Below are 21579 nucleotides of genomic sequence, written 5' to 3' on the forward strand. Positions count from 1 at the left end.
TTTTGATATTGACAGATCGGTCGATGAGGTCAACGCCCTGCTTGACTCAGCACCATCCATGGACACTAATAAATGGAAGTTAAGAGTTGAACAACTAGCACCATCAGAGAAGAAACTCATCCCATCATCAGAGAAGAAACTCATCCCATCATCAGAATCACCACCGAAACTCGAGCTCAAACCATTACCCAACACATTGGAATATGCATTTTTGGGGGAAGAAAGTACTCTACCGGTAATCATCTCATCATCCCTTAATGACGAACAAAAAGGTAAGTTGTTGGATGTTTTGAAAGAGCACAAAGGGGCATTAGGATGGACCATAGCAGACATCAAAGGTATAAATCCAGTAGACTGCATGCATTACATTCACCTTGATGAAAATGCTAAATCTACTAGGGAAATGCAACGTCGGTTAAATCCTAATATGAAAGAAGTTGTTAGAACAGAAGTCCTTAAGCTATTAGACGCAGGTATCATTTACCCAATTTCTGATAGTTCATGGGTCAGTCCTGTACAAGTTGTCCCCAAAAAGTCAGGAGTCACAGTAGTTACCAATGATGATAATGAATTGATACCAACTAGAGTAACTACAGGATGGCGTGTATGCATTGATTATAGAAAGTTGAATTCTATCACACGTAAAGACCATTTTCCTTTACCATTTATTGATCAAATGCTTGATAGATTAGCAGGCCATGAATTTTATTGCTTTCTAGATGGCTACTCAGGATATAATCAGATTCCCATAGCACCAAAAGATCAGGAGAAAACTACTTTCACTTGCCCTTTTGGCACTTTTGCATATAGGAGAATGTCATTTGGATTATGTAATGCACCTGCTACATTCCAATGATGCATGTTGAGCATTTTTTCTGATATGGTTGAACGATTCCTTGAAGTCTTTATGGATGATTTTTCTGTCTTTGGTGACTCGTTTGATCAATGTTTACATCATTTAACGCTAGTTATGCAGAGATGTACCGAGAAGAACTTAGTCTTGAATTGGGAGAAGTGTCATTTTATGGTAAAACAAGGTATTGTTCTCGGTCACATCATTTCGAGCAAAGGTATTGAGGTTGACAAAGCCAAGGTGGATCTCATTTCTAATCTTCCTCCACCTAAAACAGTCAGAGAAGTAAGATCTTTCCTTGGGCATGCTGGTTTCTATAGACGTTTCATTAAAGATTTTAGCAAAGTTTCTAGACCCTTATGCAATTTACTTGCTAAGGATGTACCTTTTATCTTTAATGATTCATGTCTTATGGCTTTTGAAAAATTAAAGCAATTGTTGACATCATCACCCATCATTCAGGCCCCAAACTGGAGCTTACCATTTGAGCTCATGTGTGATGCATCTGATTATGCCGTAGGAGCAGTATTAGGACAAAGAGTTGATCGAATTCCCCATGTTATTTACTATGCTAGTATGACATTGAATGATGCACAGTTGAACTATTCAACTACTGAAAAAGAAATGCTAGCAGTAGTGTTTGCATTAGAAAAATTTCGATCTTATCTCATTGGTTGTAAAATAATTATATTCACAGATCATGCTGCTCTTAAATATCTTCTCACAAAGAAAGATGCAAAAGCTAGACTAATTCGTTGGGTGTTACTTTTGCAGGAATTTGACTTGGAATTTAAAGATAAGAAAGGCACAGAAAATGTTATGGCGGACCATCTCTCTCGTCTCCATTTTGACACAATTACAGAGCCATTACCATTAAATGAGTCATTCCCAGATGAACAATTGATGAATGTGGAAGTATTACCTTGGTATGCTGATGTAGTTAATTATCTTGTTACAGGTAAATTTCCAGAGCATTGGACCAAGCAAGACAAGGCTAAATTCTTTGCAGAGATAAAGAATTTCTTTTGGGATGACCCGTATTTGTTCAAGTATTGTGCAGACCAAATTGTTAGACGATGTGTCCCAGAAAGTGAAATTCAGAATATCCTTTCATTCTGCCATGAACAAGCTTGTGGAGGCCATTTCAGTGCTAAGAAAACAACGACTAAAGTTTTACAATGTGGTTTCTATTGGCCAACTATATTTCGAGATGCTTACACTTTCTGTTCTTCATGTGATAGGTGTCAACGAATGGGGAGCATTACACGAAGGAACATGATGCCACTAAATCCAATTTTAGTGGTTGAGATTTTTGACGTATGGGGTATCGACTTCATGGGACCCTTTCCCCTTTCTTTTGGCCATCAATACATATTGGTTGGTGTTGACTACGTATCGAAATGGGTGGAAGCAATTCCATGCAGAACCAATGATCACAAAGTGGTGATAGGATTTTTGAAAAGCAACATTGTTTCACGCTTTGGATTCCCTCGAGCGATAATCAGTGATGGTGGTGCCCACTTTTGTAACAAAGCATTTAAAGCACTTTTGACAAAGTATTCAATCACTCACAAAGTGGCAACCCCATATCATCCGCAAACCAGTGGCCAAGTTGAAATCTCCAATCAAGAAATAAAGCACATATTAGAAAAGACGGTGAGGCCAGACAGAAAAGATTGGTCATTAAGACTTAGTGATGCATTATGGGCATATAGAACGGCTTTCAAGACCCCGATTGGGATGTCACCCTACAGGCTAGTGTATGGAAAAGCTTGCCACCTACCTGTGGAACTCGAGCATCGTGCATATTGGGCCATCAAGAAATTCAACTTTGACATGCAGCAAGCCAGCTCAGAAAGAAGATTACAACTGGCAGAACTTGAAGAAATTCGCAATGATGCATACGAAAATGCCAAAATTTACAAGCAACGAATGAAAGTCTTTCATGACAAGCACATTATGAGAAAATCTTTCACTCCAGGTCAGAAAGTGCTTTTATTCAATTCTTGCTTGCACCTATTCCCAGGTAAGTTACACTCTCGATGGTCTGGTCCATTTATTGTTCATACTATTTTTCCACATGGGGCAATTGAAATTAAAGACCCAAAGAACGGTGTCACGTTTAAAGTTAATGGTCAAAGATTAAAGCCATATCTAGAGTACCAACCACATGGAGAAGACACCGAAATAAATTTGAGTGACCCACCAATTTGAATTGATTTTTTTCTTTCTTTATATTATTCTTCTACTAATTGAAATTATTTTTGCATAAGTGTGTTTGTTTAACTGTTAAGTTTTCTTTTATCATTTTTAATCATGAGTACCATACTTAGACCGTTCCTCCTGAACATTCTTAAACCACTTCAACGTGTCAAAACTCATCTCAAAAAGCAGATTCAATTTTGTAAAACACAACGCATCTGGGCTCTACAACCACCAGAGTTAGTAGCCTATGTTGAGAATCTAGAAAGCCAACTCCGAGATGTTGAGAGAAGTGTTTACGACATCCAGTCGGAGCTTGAGGTAAATTCAATAAGAGGATGATTTTAATTTTCTTTGTGTGTTTTGATTTGTTTTTCTGTTTGTGTGCTTTAGTTTGTTACCCCGGTGAAGTGGCGGATAACGGTACTCCGTGACAATCAAGTCGGTTAACTTCAGTTTCCCACAATAACTGACATTCTGAGGCGAAAGTATGGACAGAAACGAGATTCTAGCGAAGCTTCACAAGCAATTCCCTTCACTTCCTCAGAATGCCCTCCTTACGATCTATAAAGCTCGATCCGTACACATGCGATTACTCATGAAGAATAACATACCTGCTGACATCCGTTGGTTAATCGAGGCTAAAGTACGATCGGCAGGTGAGTTACCTCCAAAATTTATTGCATTCATGCCTGGTTGTGGTAAAGGAAATTATGCAAGAAAACGACGAGCTCGAAGAATTTCTGTTGCTTGTCATAAGTGTGCCAGAATGAGTTGCGATAGAAACCCATGTTCTTTAGGAATGGTGTCTGATAACAGGGAAGATAAGATTCAATTCATTAGGGATGGCTTGAATAAGGAGTCATTGGATGATATCCTTTTGTCTCTTGAAACGCATCCTAGTGGATATGTGCAAGGAGCGATTCTCCGGTTATGGCCATTATTCCAGAAAGAGCATGCACGATATAGTCTCGGGAATCTGACTATAAACGACCCTGTTTGTCAGTTTATAAGAAAACTGGATGGGAAGCCGATCCTCGACCCATAGAGGGCGTTCAAGCCGTTTCTGGACGTAAAACCAGAGGAAGATGTGAGCCACAGTCGCAACTACGTGTAAATATCCTTTTACTTTACTGTTATTTTATTTCATTTCACTGTTGTTTTATTGTTTGCATTATTGTCTTTAATAATTTTGTTACTGTTTGCTTTTCCCTTTTTACTGTTTCCTTTTTGACTCGCGAGCCACGTGCTTTACGCGTTATTTGACACTGACATGTTACCTCATTCACAGCTGTGATCCACTGTCACCAATATTCTTAAATATGATTTATCTTTTGTCAAGCACTCACAAATTGTTTTTGAGAACTATCACAATGGCAGCTACTCCCAATAGACAATTCAAGAACATTTGTGTGCTTTCTGGATTTACCTATGGCAAACATAAAGAGTTCGTTGAGGCAGCTATAGATCTTGGTCGAAGCATAGCAGCGAGAAAATTACACTTGGTGTATGGAGGAGGTAACCGAGGGTTATCAAAAATGGTCTCAGAAGCAGCTTTTATCAGAGGAAGTCAAGTGTTAGGCATCATCCCAAGAGTCCTAAAACCATTGGGCAGTTCGTCTGACTCATCAACTGGAGAAGAGTTAGTCGTCTCAGGTATGCAAGAAAGAATAACTGAAATGCTTAATCATGCTGATGCTTTTATTTTCCTTCCAGGAGATCTTGCAACACTAGAGGCACTTATGACACTAGCATCTTGGGCCCATCTACACATTCACCAGAAACCCATCGGTTTGTTAAATGTCAATAACTTTTATGATGGCTTTATCGCATTTCTTAACCATGCAATAAAAAACTATTTCATTCATTCTAATGTGAAAAAACTCTTTATTTGTGCTCACATTGCTAATGAGCTACTTGATATGTTACAAGCTTATAAACCGGAGCCAGACCCCTGGACCGTTGTGTTGGAGCGACCAAATAATGATGGTAACAGTAACCGCAGTAAGAAGTACAAATTAGATTTAACTCTCCGCCTGTAAATATTTTCTTCTGTGTTGCACCACCCAGGTGATGTCTTCTAAACTCTACTTCTTTCTTTTAAAACATTGAGGACAATGTTTCGTTCTGGTTGGGGGGAGGGAATAGTCGACAATTGTGGAATCTTGGTTAAGTTTTTACTGATTTTTTGTTGTAGAAACTAACTGTTGCTAACGTTTTGTGTTGAAGATGGCTGAATATGGAGTGTAGTTACTCTAGAAACGCATCTTCATCGTTTTAAAAAAAAAAAAAAACCGTTTTCTTCCTCTTTCTCCTTTATAAATATATATTTTCAAATTTTTGAGTCGAAGATGGCTGAATATGGAGTGTAGTGCCTCTAGAAACGCATCTTCTTAGTTAAAAAATTTTTTTTTTCTTTTTCTAATTAATTTTTCTACATCATTTTCACATTTCTGCATGCATATTTTCCTTTCATGTTTAGAATAGGTTGGGGGGTAGAATGTTGTTTAAAAAAAAAATTGTGTTATTTGTTTTAACATTGGATGACATGATTAATTTCAAATTTTAGTATTTGTATTATCTTTGGTCTTAAGTGATGTTACGCTATGTTTGCTACTTTACATGTTGATGTCAAAGACAAATATGAGTTGCTTGAAGGAATGAACATGTCATAAATAAGTGCCAAGTGAGTTGTTGAGCCTATCATTTTCTTGGAGAGTAACCCTTTTGCCCATTCTCTATACAGCTTAGCAGTTTATTATTTTATAAACGATCTCTAGATTTCTTTTGAGTTAACCCTTAAAAAAAAATGGTAAAATTAAAAAAAAAAAAAAAAGAAAAAAATGTGTGTTGCTACATTAGGAGGCCCATCTAACTAGTAGATATGGATGATTATTTAGAGCCCTAAAAGACGATGGAAAGACCATCTTTGATCCGTTTGAGCCTTTCTAGCCATCCCTTTTATTAAATATCCATAGTTACCCCTTTTGAGCCTTTAAAAAAAAAAAAAAAAACCTTTTCTTTGTCAACTTATCATCTTGACCCACTCCGATTTGGAGTATTACCCGATGTCTTATAAGTTCCATCACCTATTTATGTTTGAGAAAATGTAAATAATTATATTGTTCAGTGAAGTTATGCCAAATAAAAGCAAAAAAAAAAAAAAAGCCAAAAAAAAAACAAAAAAAAAACAAAAGTTGTTGTTTCAAAAGAATAAAAATAACAATAATAGGTGAAATACACCTTACAACTTTAAAAAAAAAAAAAAAAAATTTCTGCATTTTTCTCAAACATACACTTTGTTTTCCTTATTTCCTTTCTTTGTTAGCCATATCTCTAGCCTACGTTACGTCCTAATAAAAGTCCTTCTTGATTTTAGGGAACTATAGTTTGAAGTAGAAGCTAGTTATATGGGCTAAAAAGATGTAGTGATGCATAAAAAATAAATAAATAAATAAATGAAGTGGGTTGACTAACATTTTATTTGACTTGAGATCGTATTATTTCTAAGCTGATGGCATATTTATTTCATCTTGGTGAGAGCATGTGATATCATTTCTTTATTATTTTCTCTCTCAATTACCATTCATTGGAGTGACTATGTTTATTGGGTTTTAATTTCTTTGTGAGAGTGTCACTACTTCCAGTGAGATTTTGGGGTTTGACATGTCATTCTTGAAAGTAGTTATAACAAAGTCTACTGGGCTAATTCATGTGGATGGTTGATGTGGGTGTGATGTTGCTTTAGACTGGAGATAATGCTTATACTTTTATTTGATTGCTATCATTAATCTGATTGAATAAACACGAGTGTTTCTAAAAAAAAAAAAAAAAATCATTTTGAATTTAAATTTTGTTTTCGCTTTATTTGCTAGGGACTAGCAATAAGCTGGTTGGGGGGTGTGTTGAGTGATAGAAAATGCATATTTATAAAGGAGAAAACCATCATTTACATTTCAAGTCTTACTAACAACTCTTACTTTTATGTATTTAACCTTCTTGTGAAGTAATTACGCGTGTGTTATTTTAATTAAGTATTTTATGTATTTTAGGGGCATTATAGTCATTTCACAATAAAGGAGAGATTAAACGGCAAAACGGACATCACTTTTGAACTTAGGACGGTCGAAAACCTTAGGAGGGGCATAAAAGGAAAAATGGCACTATTCACATGTACGGTACTATTCACGTGTACGGTACTGTATACGTTACTGTTCACAACACTGTTCACATAGACGGATCGATGATGTGGCATTGACCGATGATGTGGCATTGACTGATGAGGTGTCACGATCCTGTTGGGCTAAAATTCTTATGTACTGTTGATGGTGACGTGGCAGCATATCAGTGGATGAAAAATCTCGCGTACGGTACATGCATCACACAGGATTATTTTCAACCAAACCGCGTTACTGTTCATCCGAGTCAAACCGCATTACTGTTCATCCGAGTCAAACTGTGTTACTGTTCATCCGCGTGGTCAAACCGTGGACTGTTGACTGACGTGGCGCAATCCTGAGCGTCCAAACTGTTTTTAATCCGATGGCCATGATTTACTCCATGTATCTATAAAAAGGGGGCCTCCCCCCCTAATTTGATATCTCTGAATCCATTTTTGGGATCCATTTTCTGTAATTCCTTCTCCATCTTGTATTTTCTTTGTATTTTAATGAATTCCCATTTTGCCCCTAGTTTAATTATGAGTAGCTAATTTCCTTTCAAGCTTGGGTTGAAGGTGAAGTCTCAACATGTGTCATGAGCTTTATTTGGTAAATTTATTTTCTTTTCCCCTCTAGTTTTTGTGGATGATTTGACTTATCGTCGACAAATAATACTGATCTTGTCTAGATACCGCCTTGGTTACACCGGCTCTCTAGTATAAGGTTATTATTATTTGGCACGATAAGCCCTTAGCACCATATTGATTAGAGCGTGGTTCATGAGGTGTGGATTCCCCCCTCATGATTTAATTGGTATTAATAAGGATTATTTAGCCCATGATGCATGTTGATACGGATCCAGATACCCAAGTACGTCATTTCAATATAATTCTCTTCAATTTATTCTCGTCAATTCAATTCCAATTTTAGAATTTATTCTCGCCATTTTAATTTAAGTTTTAGCATATTCCAAATCATTTCCACCACAAATCCAACCACCCATTTACAAAATTAATTCTATACACAATTAAAATCCACCTCCTCGTGGGATCGACACTCGTCACCATTGATCTATACTACAATAGATTCGTGCGCTTGCGAGTACATTAAAATTTGCACAACATAAGCCTTGTAACCAAATAGCCTCTTTAACAACCTCTATAATTGCCATGTACTCGGCTTCTGTGGTCGACAGTGCAACTGTAGACTGTAGTGTAGACTTCCAACTAATTGGCCCTCCAGCAAAAGTAAATACATATCCGGTGGTTGACCATCGTTTGTCCAAATCACCAGCATAATCAAAATCAATGTACCCGATCACACCTTACCCAATTGTATCATCTCTCTCAAACAGTAAACCAACGTTCATGGTCTTCTGAATGTACCATAGAATCTATTTCACAGCTTGCCAATGTCCTTTACCAGGATTATGCATATACCCGCTCACTATACCAACTGCATGTGAAATGTTAGGCCTTGTACACACTAATGCATATGATTAGTGTTAAAAATTGCATGTTTATTAAGGGATAAAAATGTTATTTTGTTTTATTAATGTAATTTATATTTGTAATTGTGTAACATATTGTGAATTTCTAATTATTTTTCTAAATATTTGATTTTATGTATTTTTGTGTGTTTATTAGGTAAAAATAATAATTTTATGCAATTTGAGGCTCCGAACAAATGTATGGATGTGAAATTTGGATTCCGGAAGTCCGAGAAATTATGTAATTGTCGAGGAGGATCCAAGACTTTTGTTGTAAATTTTTACGTTTTTACCATGGTAAATGTGGTAATTGTAAAATTATAAGTTTTTATCATGTTATGTATGATAATTGTTAGTGGAATGTGTTAGATATGCTTGAGTTGATAAGTTAGGTTTATGTTTTATTAGTGGGATTATTAGTGGGACAAATGTAAGGTTAAGATGTAATTAGATTTTTTTATTTGTATGGTGAGGATTTACCATGTATTAGTATAAATAGAGGGGGGGGGGGGGGAGGTGAACACACCTCTCCACACCTTCTCTTCTTTTCTTTCCCCCCAAATTATTCTTCTTATCTCTCTTTGTAATTTATTTTCAATCAATAAATTTGTTTTATTTCAATTTTCAAATTCCATTTTTAATTATGTGTTTTTCAATTTTAGTAATTTCCTTTATTAAAAAAATGTTTAGCTGAATAATAATAGTTAGGGGAAAGGTGAAACTCTTAGGAAATAAATATGATTTAATCAAATTCTATTTTTAATTTTATAAATTAAGTTATTTTTTATTTAATTTTATACATATTTTATATTATGAAATTTTGATTTATTGTAGACAAACAAGGAAGTTTTGCACAATAAATTCTTTTTATCTTAATATAAGGTATGGTAAAATGATATTTTGACTTATTGTAGACAAATTAAATTTCGGCACAGTGAATACTTAATCCATCATAAAATTAAAGGGAAAATAATAATAATTTATATAATTAATCTTTTGGGCAATAAATCTAAAAAAATAGCAAAAAAAATTTATTAAGTTTTATTTACAACTAAGAGTGAATCCACAACCCTAACTAATTCAATTTCATAGTTTTATTTAAATTAAGCTGTTTATATTTAAGTTTTATTTTCAAATTTTAGATAAAATAAAATAAACAAATTAAATATTTTCTCTGTGGATCGACCTCGGACTCACCGAGATATATTATAACTAGGCACTCTTATACTTGAGAGTAAATCAAACACTTTTAAGTCGTGTCAAGTTTTTAGCGCCGTTGACGGGGACAAGTATTTATTTTGTTTTATTTTTCCTTTTATTTTTAATTTATTTTGTGTAAATTTTCATTTTCCCCCTTTTCTTTTCTTAAATTCTCTTGTACCCCCACATCTTTCATAATTCTAGTTTCACCCCAAGAATTCTCGTTTCTTGCTCATTCTTCTCATAATTACATTCTGACCCTAAAACTTTCTGAAGCTTCACTTTCATCCCACATGACTCAATTTTAAACTTCTAAAAATTACGGTGTGGACATAAAATTATAAATAATTTGCAATAAGATCCCTAGACGAAATTTCTCACAATAATTAGACTTGGACTTATTTGGACTTAATTTGGACCAAGCAAACTAACTACTAATTTTTTTAACTAACTAACTACTAATTTTTAACAAACTAACTACTACTTCTTTATTTCAGTTTTTTTATTTCGCATTTTTTTCTTTTTATTGGTGGGTTCAACCACCAAAGTTGTTATTTAATTTTAAGTTATTTTATTATTTCACTTTTTTTTGTTAATTTAATTGGTGGGTTCAACCACCAAAATTGTTATTTAATTTTAAGTTATTAATTTTCTTTTGTACACCCATATTATTTGCATATTTAATTATCATTTTTTCTTTTTACAATTTTCATTTATTTTTTGTGTTACTAATTTGTTTGTTATCTTTGTGATATAATTATTGTATGAGACGTTGGTCTCGAACTTCAAGTGACAGGTTAATTCGTAAATCTCAATCACCACCACCAATCATGGACGAGATCCAAGATGAAAACAATTTAGGCCAACTTAATCCTCTAATTGATCAGGGAGACAATCAATCTCAACATGATCAGAATCAACCAAAAACTTTGAGAGACTACATGAATCCAACAAGAACTGGAGCACTGTCGTGTATAGTATTTCCTCAAGAAGCATCTCGATTTAACTTCAAACCAGGTATTATCCAACGTTTACCAACATTTCATGGTTTAGAATATGAAAATCCATATTTGCATCTAAGAGATTTCGAGGAAGTTTGTAATACATACACAGACCAAAATTGTAGCATGAACATAATTAGATTAAAGCTTTTTCCTTTTTCATTAAAAGATAAAGCTAAAACTTGGCTACAAAACCTTAGATCTGGATCAATAAGAACTTGAAATAACATGCAAGAAAAATTTTTGAAAAAATTCTTTCCACCTCATAGAACAAATTCTTTTAAAAGGCAAATCACTTTTTTCACTCAAAAAAATGGAGAAACATTATACCAATGTTGGGATAGGCTTAAAGAATTGCTAAACATATGTCCACACCATGGTTTTGAAACTTGGCGATTGGTCACTTATTTCTACAAGGGCTTAATACCACAAACTAGACAAGTTGTAGAAATGATGTGTAATGGTGAATTTAAAGATAAAAATCCTGAAGATGCACTAGATTACCTTGACCAACTAGCTGAAAATGCACAACATTGAGATACTGTTGGAACTTTTGAATTAACTAATAAACCACAGCCATCTCCATCTAGTGGAGGAATCTACAACCTTAGGGAAGATCATGATTTACAAGCAAAATTTGCATCCCTAGTTAGGAAGGTTGAAGCTTTGGAAAATAAAAAAAGTGATCAAGTAAAATCTGTTCAAGAAATTGCATGTGATGTTTGTAGTTCTAATGATCATTTCACTCAAGATTGCCCCACCCTGCCTGCACTTAAAGAATGTTTGCATGATCAAACTAATGTCATCAACACTTTTAACAAGCCAAACCCATATTCACAGACTTATAATCCTGGTTGAAGAAATCATCCAAATTTTAGTTGGAGGAATAATAATAATGCACAATTTTCACAAGCACCACCTCCACAAAATTTTCAAAATACTCAGCCTTATGCACCATATGTTCCACCACCATGGAAAAATTTGGAAGATACAATGCATTCATTCATTAGGAAGCAAGATGTTATTAACAATCAAAATGCACAAACCTTTTTTTATTTGAAATATACTCTTGCTAAAATTGCTTATGCACTCACAATTCAAGAAAAAGTAAAATTTCCAGCTCAACCACAACCAAATCCTAAGATTCAAAATGCACTCATGGACTATGTTAAGCCAGTTATAACTCTTCGTAGTGGTAAGGTTATTGATCGGCCTATTCCTGAACCTTATGAAAATGAAAATTCAAAGGGTAAGGAAGAACTAGATAAACTTACACCTAGTGAAAAAATAACTAATGTGCCATATGAACCACCATTTCCGCATGTATTGAATAAACCAAGGAAATCAAACAACTCTTCTGAAATTTATGAAATCTTTAAGCAAGTGAAAGTTAACATTACTTTGTTAGATGCAATCAAGCAGGTACCTTCATATGCCAAATTTTTAAAAGACTTATGCACTGTTAAGAGGAAATTGAAGGTAAAAAAGAGTGCTTTCATGGCTGAACAGGTAAGTACCATTCTATCTACTAATAATAAGTTGAAATATAAAGATCCTGGTTGTCTTACTATTTCTCGTATTATTAGAGATCACAAAATTGAGCTTGCTTTGTTAGACCTTGGCGTTAGTGTTAATTTGATTCCACATTTAGTTTATTTTCAACTTAATCTTGGTGAGTTAAAACCAACTTCAACTATACTTTTGCTTGCCGATAGATCAGTTAAAATACCAAAAGGAATAGTAGAAGATGTTTTAGTACAAGTTGATAAATTTATATACCCTGTGGATTTTATTGTTTTAGAAACTGAACCTGTTGTGAATAATTATAAACCAATTCCTGTAATTTTGGGTCGACCATTTTTAGCAACTGTTAATGCTTTGATTAATTGTAGGAATGGTTTAATGAATTTTTCATTTGGAAATATGACTCTGGAATTGAATGTTTTCAATATGTGTAGGCAACCTAATGAGGAAAATGAGAATGAAGATGAAATTGATGAACAAAAGGAATTGCTTGAATCTTGTATAGAGGAGAATATTCAAAAATGGAGTTTTTCTAAACTTAGTGATATTTGTTTGGTTAATTTGATTGAATCAAATAAACAACTTGAACATGATACTTCTAATATAAATTTGTTATTTGATTCTTGTCAGACTTTGCAAAGTGATTATGGGAAACCAAAATTTGAGGAGCTTGGAATCATTGAAAAGACTGAACAACAAGAAGCACCTAAATTAGAATTTAAACCTTTGCCAGAGGGATTGAAGTATGCTTATCTTGGAGAAGAACAAACTTATCATGTTGTGATTTCTTCGACCTTATTAAGCGACCAAGAAGGTAAGTTACTATATGTTCTTAAAAAGCATAAAAACGCAATTGGATGGACTTTAAATGACATTAAAGGTATTAATCCTTTAATTTACACACATAGAATCAATTTGGAAGAAAATGCTAAAACATGTCAACAACCTCAAAGAAGATTAAACCCACACATGAAAGAAGTAGTAAAAACAGAAGTTCTTAAGTTACTTGATGCGGGAATTATCTACCCTATCTCTGATAGTAAGTGGGTAAGTCCTACACAAGTAGTGCCTAAAAAATCTAGAATCACTGTAGTTAGAAATGAAAAAGACGAATTAATTCCAACACGAATTACGTCTAGTTGGCGCATGTGCATTGATTATAGGAAATTAAATGAAGCCACTAGAAAAGATCATTTTCCATTACCATTTCTTGACCAAATCTTAGAAAGAGTAGCTGGACATCCCTACTACTGGTTTTTAGATGAATATTCAGGTTATTATCAAATTCCTATAGCACTTGAAGACCAAGAAAAAACCACATTTACATGTCCCTTTGGAACATTTGCATTTAAAAGAATGTCATTTGTACTTTGTAATGCTCCTGCAATATTTCAAAGATGTATGCTAAGTATTTTCACTGATATGATTGAACATTGTTTAGAGGTCTTTTATGGATGATTTGACAGTGTTTGAGAATTCTTTTGATGATTGCCTTGATAATTTGGAAAACGTTTTAAAAAGATGTGTTGAAAAAGAACTCGTTTTAAATTGGGAAAAATGTCATTACATGGTTACTTCTGGAATTGTTTTGGGTCATATTGTATCTTTTAAAGGAATTGAAGTTGACAAAGCAAAAATTGAAGTCATATCTAAATTGCCACAACAAAAAACAATTAGAGATGTGCGATCCTTTTTAGGGCATGCATGATTTTATAGGAGGTTTATAAAAAACTTTAGTGTCATATCTAAACCACTTTGTAACCTCTTATTAAAAGATGCACCACTTGAATGGACTGATGATTACCAAAAATCTTTTGAGAAAATAATTTATCTTTTGACATATGCACCTATTATGCAATCTCCTGATTGGTCTTTACCTTTTGAATTAATGTGTGATGCAAGTGACTTTACTGTTGGTGCTGTTTTAGGACAAAAAAAGGATCGTCAGTCATTTGTGATTCATTATGCGAGTAAGACTTTGGATAGTACTCAAATGAATTATTCTACAACTGAAAAAGAATTACTTGTTGTGGTGTATGCATTAAACAAATTTCGCTCATATTTGCTTGGTTCTAAAACTGTTGTTTTTATTGATCACGCTGCTGTGAGATATTTGATGACTAAACAGGATGCCAAACCAAGACTAATTCATTGGATTTTGTTACTTCAAGAATTTGACCTCACCATCAAAGATAAAAAGGATGCCGAAAATGTCGTTGCTGATCATTTATCACGACTCACATATGAAATCTGCACTGATATAACACCCATCAATGATTCCTTTCCTGATGAATTTTTATTATCTGTTACTTCCATACCATGGTATGCTAACATTGTTAATTTCCTTGTTACAGGTAAAATGCCTTCGCAATGGAATACTCAGGAGAAGAAGAAATTTTTGGTTGAAGTAAAAAAATTTTATTGGGATGATCCTTACTTGTTCAAATATTGCCCTGATCAGATTTTTTGACGATGTATTCCTGATAATGAGGTAAGTAATGTCATTAATTTTTGTCATTATGAAGCATGCAGTGGACACTTTTCTTCAAGAAAAACTACGGCTAAAAATTTGCAATGTGGATTTTATTGGCCTACCATATTCAAAGACACATGAATTTCATAAAACTTGTGAAAACTGTCAAAAATTAGGATCAATTAGTAAAAGAAACATGATGCCCATAAATCCCATACTTGAGAATGAAATATTTGACTGTTGGGGAATTAATTTCATGGGTCAATTTCCACCATCTTTTGGATTTGTGTACATATTAGTTGCAGTTGATTATGTCTCAAAATGGATTGAAGCAATGTTTGGTCGAAATAATGATAGTAAAACCGTCATTAAATTTTTAAGAGAAAACATTTTAAGTCAATTTGGAATCCCTCGAGCCATTATTAGTGATGGAGGTAGGCATTTTTGTAATAAGTCATTTGAGTCTTTAATGAAAAAATATGGAATTACACATAAAGTTGCTACCTCTTATTATCCTCAAACAAATGGTCAAGTTGAATTAGCAAATAGGGAGATAAAACAAATTTTAGAAAAAATAGTTAACCCAAACCGCAAAGATTGGTCTCTTCGATTGACTGATGCACTTTGGGCATACTGTACTGCATTTAAAACATCTTTAAGAATGTCACCCTATCGGCTAGTTTATAGTAAACCTCGTCACTTACCTGTTAAACTTGAGCATAAATCATTTTGGACTGTTAAAGCTTTTAATTCAAATTTGGATGATGCTGGTAATGTGCGAAAATTGCAATTGAATGAGCTTGAGGAATTAAGAAATGATGCATATGAAATTTCAAGAATTATTAACGCAAGAACAAAAAATTTTCATGATGAAATTTTTTTTTTCGAAAAACATTTAAAATTGGTCAAAAAGTGTTGCTTTATAATTCTCGTCTTAATTTGTTTTCAGGAAAGTTAAAGTCAAAGTGGAGTGGCCCATTTATTGTAAAAAATGTATATCCACATGGGGCTGTAGAAATTGAGAATAAAAAAAATAGTGTCACATTTAAAGTTAATGGACAAAGAATAAAGCCCTATCTGGAATACCAACCACGTGAACCAAGCACTAAAATAAATTTGAGTGACCCACAAAATCTTGATTAAGTTTTTAATGAGTGTTTTAACTTTTCACTGTTGTTTTACCGTTTGAATTGTTTGACTGTCTTGAATGATACGCGTTGTGATGTTTCTTACTTAAGTGTGTTTAATAATTGTGTTTTCTTCATCATCATACATTATGAGTACCTCAATAAGGAAGATTCTGTTCACACATCTTAAAAGACTTTTGCGAATAAGATTTCACTTGAGAAGATTGATACAAAGTTGTAAATCACATCCAATTTGGGAACGACAACCACCAGAATTAGTGGCCTACGTTGAGGATCAAGAAAGACAACTCAGAGCAATAGAGCGTGGCATATATGAATTTCAATTGGAGCTTGAGGTTAACTCAATGAGAGGACGAATGTAAGTTCATTTTCCTTTGTACATATTGTGTTTCTTTTTTGTTGTTCACTTTCACGTTTGATTTGATTTTGCAGATTTGATTTTGGTGTGTTTTGATTTATTTTCCCGTATAAATGGCAGATAACGGTACTCCGTGACTTCTTAAGTCGGTATCCTCAGTTTCCCACAATAATTGAAATCTCAAAATCAAGCATGGAAGAAATACAACATAAATTGCATAATCGTTTTGCTTCTCTCCCTCAAAATGCACTCAAAAAAATTTACAAAGCTCATTGTGAAAGATTGCATTTGTTAATGATCAACGGAATTCCTTCTGATATTCGTTGGTTAATTGAAGCAAAAGTCTGATTAGCTGGTGAGTTTCCTGATCCATTTATTTCTTACATGCATGGTTTTGGTAAAAGCACATTTGCTAAAAAACGGAGAGCTAGAAGACTTGGCTCAGAATGTCATAATTGTGTACAACTTAGTTGCAAACTAGAAGTTTGTAAATCTTTAGGAATGGTTTCTGATAATCAAGAAGATAAAATTAAATTCGTTAAAGATGGCATGAGTAAAGAATCGTTGGATGATATCTTACGATCTCTTGAGACGCATCGAAGCGGACATGTGCAATATGAGATACACAGGTTATGGAAACTATTCCAAAAAGAAAGTGCACAATTTAGTCTTGGGAATCTGACTCAAAAAGACCATGTTTGCCAGTTTATAAGAAAATTGGATGGGAAGCCTATCCTCGATCCATAAAGGGCGTTCAAGTCGTTACTGGATGTAAAACCAGAGGAAGATATGAGCCACAATCACAACTACCAGTAAATATCCTTTTACTTTATTGTTCTTTTATCATTTACATTATTGCATTTAATGGTGTGATTTTGTATTTAATCATTATTTGTTTTCTTTTACTTTTTTTTTCTTTTCAATGTTTGCTTTTCTTTTTACTGTTTTTTTTTTAATAATTGAGACATGAGCTTTACGCGTCATTTGACAAATACAACAACCCATTTACAACTGTTTCTTATTTTGTCTGTCACTCAGATCTTTAAATAAGAGCTCTTTTTCCAAACCACTCACAACTTATTTTTGAAGATTATTCTAATGGTAGCATCTTCGAGTAGACAATTCAAAAATATTTGTGTGCTCTTTGGATTTCATTATGGAAAATACAAAGAGTTCGTTCAAGCAACTGTAGATCTTGGTAGTGCCATAGCTGAGAGGAAACTTCACCTTGTATATGGAGGAGGTGACCGCAGGTTATCAAAACTTATCTCAGAAACTGTTTTTATTATAGGAAACCAGGTACTAGGTATCATTCCACAAGCCTTAAAACCTCTGGGATGCACGTTTGATGTACCAATTGGAGAAGAGTTAGTTGTCTCAAGTATGCAAGAACGAATAACTGAGATGTTAAATCATGCTGACGCTTTCATTTTCTTGCCAAGAGATCTTGCAACTTTAGAGGCATTGATTACATTTGCATCTTGGGCCCATTTAAACATCCATAAAAAACCCATCGGTTTACTAAATGTTAATAATTTTTTTTGATGGGTTGCTCACATTCATTAACCATGCAATTAAGAATCATTTTATTCCAATCTCTTTGTTTGTGCTTCTACTGCTAATGAGTTACTTGATCTTTTACAAGCTTACAAACCAGAGCCAGATCCTAAAACCTTGGCATTGGAATGGTCGACTAATGATGGTAACCCTAGCCCTAGTAAGAAGTACAAGCTGGACTTAACTCTTCGGTTGTAACTATCTTCTCAGAGCTATGAGGTTATGTCTTCTAAACTCTACTTCTTTCCTTTAAGTCATTGAGGACAATGTCTTGTTCAGGTTGGGGGGAGGAAATAGTTGACAATTGTGGAATATTGCAAATCCTAGTAATGCTTTTGTCGAAGATGGCAGAATATGGGGTGTAGCGACTCTAGAAATGCATCTTCAGCAGCTTGTTCAGGTGTGATCTTTCCTATTTCTTCTTTTATTTTTTTAATTTTTTTTTCCTTTTTGCATGCATATTTTTAAATTATGAATTATGTTTAGATTAGGTTGGGGGGGGGGGAGGGTAGTTGACGTAAATTGTAACTAGGTGTGTTTATTTTTTTTAAAAAAAAGCCCAAAAAAAACCAAAAACAACAATTTTTGTGTCTAGGATGGCTGTGTAAAGAGTCACAACTTTTGAGACGCATCCTAATAGTCTTATTGTATTATATTTTGATTTTAAAATTCATAATAAGTTGTTTTTGTTCCATTTTCTTTGAATTACTCAAATTTGTGAACTCTCCTCCATTTAGTTATAAAGTTATTTTGTAGTTTACTCATTTAACAGGTATTATTAAATCATTCTTCACACACACACACTATGACACATACTAGTGGGTTGTAAGTTAAAATTTTTGCAGCATTTAGTTCTTTTAATTTATTAGGGATAATATCTAAGGTGGTAGAAAATGTATATTGCAAAAAAGAAAAAAAAAAGAGGTGAAAAAAAAGAGAAAAAGAAAAAAAAATGAATGAGTTTAATTTTGTTATATCTAGAACTCGAGTAATTAAGTCCGTAGGGGCGTTTTAACACCTAGTGCCCTAAGGTCAACTGGTCTGGGAGTCACTAGCCTAAAGCTCGCTACATGGGTTATAGATATATTGTTTGCTTATTTATTAAAAACTCGAGTAATTAAGTCCGTAGGGGTGTTTTAACACCTAGTGCCCTAAGGTCAACTGGTCTGGGAGTCACTGGTCTAAAGCTCGCTACATGGGTTAAAAATGTAATTTAAAAAAAAGGTTGAATAATCTACTGCCTGAAGATAGAATTTCTAATGAGTTTTAGAAAGAAAATGTTGTTTTCTTTTAATGAAACCCCATAAGTATTGTGTTAATTACTTGAGCACAAAAGAAGGTTTATGATATTCTGGATAATGAGTGGATGACCAAGAGTTAAAAAAAATTTTGGGAGAGTTTATTTATTTGGTAGTTTAGAGGATAGATGAACAACTATTAACTTGTATGTGAATTTTGTAAATCTTAATTTAATATAGCGCTTTAATTGCTAGGGGCTAGCAATAAGCTAGTTGGGGGGGTGTGATTAGTGTTAAAAATTGCATGTTTATTAAGGGATAAAAATACTATTTTGTTTTATTAATGTAATTTATATTTATAATTGTGTAACATATTGTGAATTTCTAATTATTTTTCTAAATATTTGATTTTGTGTATTTTTGTGTGTTTATTGGGTAAAAATAATAATTTCATGCAATTTGAGACTCCGAACAAATGTATAGATGTCAAATTTGGATTCCGGAAGTCCGAGAAATTATGTCATTGTCGAGGAGGATCCAAGACTTTTGTTGTAAAGTTTTTACGTTTTTACCACGGTAAATGTGGTAATTGTAAAATTATAAGTTTTTATCATGTTAGGTATGGTAATTGTTAGTGGAATATGTTAGATATGCTTGAGTGGATAAGTTAGGTTTATGTTTTATTAGTGGGACAAATGTAAGGTTAAGATGTAATTAGATTTTTTTATTTGTGTGGTAAGGATTTACCATGTATTAGTATAAATAGAGGGGGGTGAACACACCTCTCCACACCTTCTCTTCTCTTCTTTCCCCCCAAATTCTTCTTCTCATCTCTCTTTGTAATTTATTTTCAATAAATAAAATTAGTTTTATTTCAATTTTCAAATTTCATTTTTAATTATGTGTTTTTCAATTTTAGTAATTTCCTTTATTAAAAAAATGTTTAGCTAAATATTAATAGTTAGGGGAAGGTGAAACTCTTAGGAAATAAATATGATTTAATCAAATTCTATTTTTAATTTTATAAATTAAGTTATTTTCTATTTAATTTTATACATATTGTATATTATGAAATTTTGATTTATTGTAGACAAACAAGGGAGTTTGGCACAATAAATTCTTTTTATCTTAATATAAGGTATGATAAAATGGTATTTTGACTTATTGTAGACAAATTAAATTTTGGCACAATGAATATTTAATCTATCATAAAATTAAAGGGAAAATAATAATAATTTATATAATTAATCTTTTGGGCAATAAATCTAAAAAAAATGGCAAAAAGAATTTATTAAGTTTTATTTACAACTAAGAGTGAATCCACAACCCTAACTAATTCAATTTCATAGTTTTATTTAAATTAAGTTGTTTATATTTAAGTTTTATTTTCAAATTTTAGATAAAATAAAATAAACAAATTAAATCTTTTCTTTGTGGATCGACCTCGGACTCACCGAGATATATAATAACTAGGCACTTTTATACTTGAGAGTAAATCAAACACTTTTAAGTCGTGTCAGCATACATCAAGCTACCCACTGCATTTGAGTATGGAACTTGTAACATGTATTCTCATTTTGCAATTGTCGAAGGAGATAGTTATGCAGAAAGCTTGAAATGAGAAGCCAACGGTGTACTCACAGGTTTTGTCTGCTCAGTCATGCCAAACTGTGGTAGTACCTTCTTCAAATATTGCTTTTGAGATAAGCTGACTTTGCCATGAGCTCTATCTCTTTATATCTCCATGCCAAGAATCTTCTTAGCTTTACCTAGATCTTTCATCTCAAATTCTTGATTGAATTAAGTCTTTAACTTCTCAATCTCATCTTTGCTCTTAGATACTATTAGCATATCATCGACATACAAGAGCAAATATATAAAGGATCCCTCTTGTAACTTGCGAAAATACACGCAATGATCAAATTTATTTCTTGTGTACCTTTACCCTTTCATAAATTGATCAAATCGCTTATACCACTGCCTCGGAGATTGTTTCAATCCATAAAGCAACTTTGTCAATTTGCAAACCCAATTTTCTTTTCCAGTAACCTTGAATCCATCTGGCTGAGTCATGTAGATTTCCTCTTCCAAATCACCATGTAAAAATGCAGTTTTTACATCAAGCTGAACTAGTTTAAGATTAAATTGCGTAACCATGGCTAGTAAAATTCGAATAGACGAATGTTTTACAACTGGAGAAAATATCTCATTGTAGTTTATTCCTTCCTTCTGAGCGTAACCCTTCGCTACCAATCTAGCATTGTATCAAATTTCATTTTTACAAGGAAATCCTTCCTTTTTTGCATATACCCATTTGCACCTAATTGCCTTCTTTTCCTTAGGCAGTGTAACTAGCTCCCAAGTTTCATTTTTGTG

The 21579-nt window shown here is 33.4% G+C and overlaps 1 non-coding gene and 1 pseudogene across 1 annotated transcript; one reads left to right on the top strand and one right to left on the bottom strand.

The window, feature by feature from the left end:
* The first annotated feature begins 148 nt into the window (after window positions 1-148).
* On the top strand, window positions 149-18163 carry LOC112098052 (annotated as a pseudogene).
* On the bottom strand, window positions 11180-11288 carry LOC112098691. Its single transcript, XR_002905800.1, has one exon. It is a non-coding gene; the product is annotated as a small nucleolar RNA R71 (small nucleolar RNA).
* Window positions 18164-21579: the final 3416 nt, after the last annotated feature.

The sequence above is a fragment of the Citrus clementina genome, unplaced genomic scaffold (genome assembly GCF_000493195.1).
Source record: "Citrus clementina cultivar Clemenules unplaced genomic scaffold, Citrus_clementina_v1.0 scaffold_5, whole genome shotgun sequence".
In the NCBI taxonomy this organism is placed as follows: domain Eukaryota; kingdom Viridiplantae; phylum Streptophyta; class Magnoliopsida; order Sapindales; family Rutaceae; genus Citrus; species Citrus x clementina.